At 49.1% G+C, this 4,882-nt stretch overlaps 1 long non-coding RNA gene across 1 annotated transcript; it reads left to right on the top strand.

Moving 5' to 3' along the window:
• The first annotated feature begins 962 nt into the window (after positions 1 to 962).
• LOC123955529 lies at positions 963 to 4,162 on the top strand. Its single transcript, XR_006821299.1, has 3 exons — positions 963 to 1,865; positions 3,053 to 3,227; positions 3,650 to 4,162. It is a non-coding gene; the product is annotated as an uncharacterized LOC123955529 (long non-coding RNA).
• The last annotated feature ends 720 nt before the right edge of the window (positions 4,163 to 4,882 follow it).

Raw genomic sequence — 4,882 nt, 5'->3', positions numbered from 1 at the left:
ACATACAGTTCTGTAAGCAGGCCTGGCAGCACGGGGCTGGGGATGGGGCGTCGGCGATGGTGCAAAAGGGGAGAGGCAACATTTCTTCATTGGGCAATGCTTCTTCCCTGGAGAGGGTGCACGGGGCTGTGGTCTGCACAGCCAGCCCCAGAGGGTGGTTGGGCAACTATCCAGCAGGCTCAGCCGATGTCAGGCGAGAGGGTTTGGGCCTAAGTGTCGTAAATATCCGCAGTCCAAAGGGATCAGAAAACTCTTCAAAATTTATGTTAGTTTTGGGGGCATCTGGGTGGCTCAGTCTGTTAAATGTCTGATTCTTGGTTTCGGCTCAGGTCATGATCTCAGGGTCATGAGATCGAGCTCTGTGTCGGGCTCCACTCTGGGCATGGAACCTGCTTAAGATTCTCTCCCTCTCCCTCTGCCTCTGCTCCTCTCTGCCTCTAAAAAAAATTATTCGTTTTGTAGTAATGGCCCTTCCAAAGGAGGAAAGAAAACATTATTTTTATTTGTAAACATTTTTGAAGAATAGGATTCTTTCCATACAAACACAGTAGATTATTTGCCAGAGAGTATTAAAATGAAAAATATTTATCCAGCCTGTGTGGGGAGTCTGAATTCTTTGGAATTCTTGTATTGTATTGTATTTCCCCCCCACGAATGCACTGTGCTATGCCACAGGCCAGTCACCGTCTTTGGGGGAGTTACTTCTGACAATTTTTGGTGTCACCCCATTCACACTTACCATGTCATAGGAGAGAATCTTTAATATTTTGCAAGAACCTTCCCTCAAGCGTAAAAATCACAGCGTCCTGGCCTGCTAGTGACTATCTCAACGTTTCAGTGCTAGCAGATGGATTGGAATGCAGAAAAACAAAATAAGATAAACACCATACCAGTGTGCACAAACAGAGGGCAGGTTCTTTTTGGGGAGATACATGTTTTTTTGATGAGCTAAGTGTTGATTCTAACCCCCAAAGACCGAGAAGTGTGAGGTTAGATAAGTGTCTGCTAGATTCACGATTGCCATGTGGATTCTGTGAAGTCAGCTTAGAGGTCACTGGCTGTAGGGTAAAGTTCACCGGTCGTTCATGCTCGCCTGCACTGGGCCGTTCCTGAAAACAGAACCTGCACCCCCATCTGCTAACTTCAGGTCTACCCAGTGAAGGTGGACGCTTCTAGCAAGGGAGCTCAGGACGAATTCTGCAGCCATTCCTTGAGCAACGCCAAGTGGCCCCTGGCCAGGGTCGAAGTTAAACCAGGAGATGGCTATCAAATGCAGTTGTTGGGTTTGGCACATCTCTCTCGAGCTGCTGTGTGGAGCAGGAAAGAGAGAGGTTTGTTTGTGGCTTTAGTTCATCGGTTCTCTGCTGCACTCTTTAATCTGAACTTTTTTTTTTTTTCGCTCAAGAGAAAAACAAGGCTGACTTGCACACCACGGAGGACTTAAATTGGACGGTCCCATGGAGTCCTCTACCCACGTCTTTTTACATTTATTTTCCAGGAACCTCATTAGGTGGTTCGGGATGCCTTCTGCTTGTGTTACAGATTTTCCAATAGGGTTGCTGCACATCCTACGATAAATATAATTACTTCCCCATGAGTCGTGATGATCTCGTACACTCCATTTGCACGCGCCTGTCCGTGTTTGCATGAAAAATAGCACGGCCGTATTAAGGAACGCTGATCTGGCTGCAAAACCTCTTCTGTTGGGTTTTCTCCAGGGTGGTTCTCCGGCCTTCTGGCCGGTGAATAAATACCGTTTGGACAGGGCCTGGCACAGAGGCCTTAACCGTAAAGCTTAATGTATAACTAGTATGTTTTTCTTCTGTGTCAGCCGTTGGAAACACGATCCTGTAAATAAGGATTCGGTGAGTAAATGGATGTCTGTAGTGAGGGGAGGGGAGGGCTGGAGTAAGCAGTTTTGAAATTCATGCCATGGTTGCTACAAGTGATAAGGTAATTTGAGTAACCTGTAAGACCTGTGGATTCACAGGTTTCAAAAACAGGAAAGTCTCTTGTTTAAAAACCCTCTAGAGCAACATGTGGGCTTAGAAAAGAAGCTGGCTTGTGGTTAGGTGATCCTGCTTCCTTATTGATATAATGGCTGGTGACGCAAGGCCTCCTGGGATTGCAGCGCGGTGACCGCAGGCCCGACAGTTGCCCTGACTGGCTTCTGAAACAGGCCCGGGGCTTTCTGGACGGATGAGAAGTCTAAAAATTTCCCTTTTCATTTCCTCTCTTGTGTGACTTTGTCATTTTTTTTTAAACTGGTAATTGAAAAGGGAATTTTGCCCATGCTCTGAAGGAGTTTATCTTCACTGCGTAGCCTCCCTCCCACTCCTCAAAAATCCCACCCTGAAAACCCCATGCTAAAAAAAAAAAGTCATCCGTTCTTGCACATTTTTCAGTGAGTCTGTGATTAATCTACCTTTGAGGCTGGATTCCTAACAAGCAGATCTTTAAAAACCGGATGATTTTTGAAAAACACTCTGGAACTTCTCCGTGTCCTCAGCCTCCTGGGAGCTTAAAGCCCAGGTGAATGCTGCATCCTTCCGGAAACCGAGCCCTCTCCCGGCCAACTGGGAGGCTCAGTTGGGCAACAGCTCCCAGTATACGTGGTCGTGTTCTGAAACATGAAAACAGATGCCATTCCGGTGTGACACAGCTAACTGACCACAGCGCAGAAAGTTCCACCAGCGAGATGCATGGGCTGTCCTAGGCCTTGCAAACATTCTGCCTTCAAACTAAGCTGCAGAAAGGAGTCCTCCTGTCTGCCCTGGAGAAGAATCGGGGGGACAGCCTGGTGGGCTTGACGTGTTGCTACGCCTGCTCTCCGTCCAGGGGAGACAGAGGGCAAACGGGTGGAAGCTACGTCCACACCCAAGTTCCTTCTAGAATCCTTATGGCTGTATTCTTTGTTACATGCCTTAAGTGTGTACGCACGTTTATGTGTATGCGTGTGTCTATGTACATTTCCATACACACACACACACACACACACACGTGTGTTATCTATGCTGTTTGGCCCAGCCCACGAGTTCCTTTTATTTTTCAGTGAATTCAAAGAAAATAACGCAAGGAAGATGTGTACGTTTTCGTGTTCCAGTAAAGGACCGGTGTCACCCGCTGAGTCTCAGCAAACGAACCCATTTTCCTGATTCCCTTGTCTTGGCCCTGATCATCTGCCCAGGATGTTTGCATGTCAGACTTTACTGCCCTTTCTCTTTTTGGTAAGCCCAGTAAGTCTGGCCCAGTCATGCCACTGAGGCCACAAGGAAATGTGATCCTGCCAAGTGTGGGAGCTAATCACTGCCCGAAGTTTAAGGTTACCGAGGGGACGAAAGCCACTTTCTGTGTTATGCATATCTATGGTGTGTGCGCGTGAGTGCCGTGTGTGTGTTTGGACAGTGTGTGTGCGTGAGCACCGGGCATGCGTGTGCCTGTGCATGCGCACGTGTATCATCTGTGTGCGTCTGAGGGCACGCGGGCGTGCCTACTGTGTGTATGGTACGTGGGATGGCACAGAGCCACAGGGGCCGTGACAAGGAGGATGCTGGCATGGGGCGGGCCTGCTCAGGAACAGGAAAAACACTCAGGACATTTCTTCTGCTTCGTTACCTTTTCCCCTTTAACCCACATGCGCCGACATCAGAGACACCTTGAAGACAGGTGAAGCGTGTACTCCATCTCCGTCCCGCCTGCCGCTCTAGTGGGAGCTCTAAAAGTTCCTTCTACTGCAGCCTCAGGAGAGAGGAGGGAGATCGGGATCGAGAAGACGGAGCAGGACTCGACCCCGCACTGTTCCCTTCCGCTCTGTGCACGTGCGTGCGCTTCTCGTGTGTCCAAAAGATGGAGAGGAGAAGCCAAAAGGGGAAAACAGGCAATGGGATCGGAAAGAGGGTATGAGTTTGTATTCACAAAATAAACTTTTATTCCTCTACCCGGGACGTTGCCCCAATTTCCGGCCACTAACCTCAGTGGCCGTGCTGACCCACTTCTGGCTATTTTTATTTGTTCCTTGAAAATGTTCACTGTGTGATTAAAGTTTACTCTTGTCAACTTTGTTCCTATCCTCCCTGCCCCCTGGGTCCAAAAGTGCAGCCCTGCCCACCTCCCTCCCAATAATCACGGTGCGTTCAGAGCCAAAGGGCAGCAGGGTTTATTGGCAATGGGACAAATCAGCGACCCCTTTCCTTGCCAAGAGAGATGCAAGGACAAGTAGCTGCTCCTGGCTGGTGGAGCCGTGCAGCCTGAGTCTTCACCTCTTGTCCGGGTTTCCTCGCCGAAGCCCGCACAGTCCGCTGGAGACAGCGTCTCCAGACCCCAGTCCTGCGGGGGGCATGCGGATGCCGGGATTCCCGCCCCGGGCCCTGAGTGTGCAGCTGCTTATCTGTGATTACAGCCCGAGTCAACAGCAGAAGCAGGAAGTGGACCCGGGGTCCGGCATCGTATGGAAAGTTGGGTGTGTTTACTTTTCTCTTAAAGCAAACTTTGATTTACCCCTTAATAAGTTACCACTAAGGATCTAGTTCTAGAAAATCCAAGTCACATGTTGATAAAAGAGGAGAGGAAATGGTGAGACTTCGCATTCTTCCAGCTTGATCATTAACCCCAGGTTTGGAAATTCATTTGCTTTAGAAGGCTCGGTTTCCAGGTTCTCAAGAGGGGGATCATTCTCTCTTGATGAGGGGCTTTTGACCTCCTCAGCTGAAAGGCGTTATAAACAGGGTAGCACTTGGCCCCGCTGAGCCCCTGGAGATGTGTGACCCAATAAAGGCTGACCTTCACCCGTTAATGTCTTGGTGCTCTCACTCCCTGTGCCACCTCATTTCTTTGGCCTCAATTTCCTTATCTGTAAAATGGGGCTAAAAAGTGATTTCCCTCC

The sequence above is a fragment of the Meles meles genome, chromosome 13 (assembly GCF_922984935.1).
Source record: "Meles meles chromosome 13, mMelMel3.1 paternal haplotype, whole genome shotgun sequence".
NCBI lineage: Eukaryota > Metazoa > Chordata > Mammalia > Carnivora > Mustelidae > Meles > Meles meles.
This window is presented reverse-complemented; position numbering and strand designations above follow the sequence as displayed.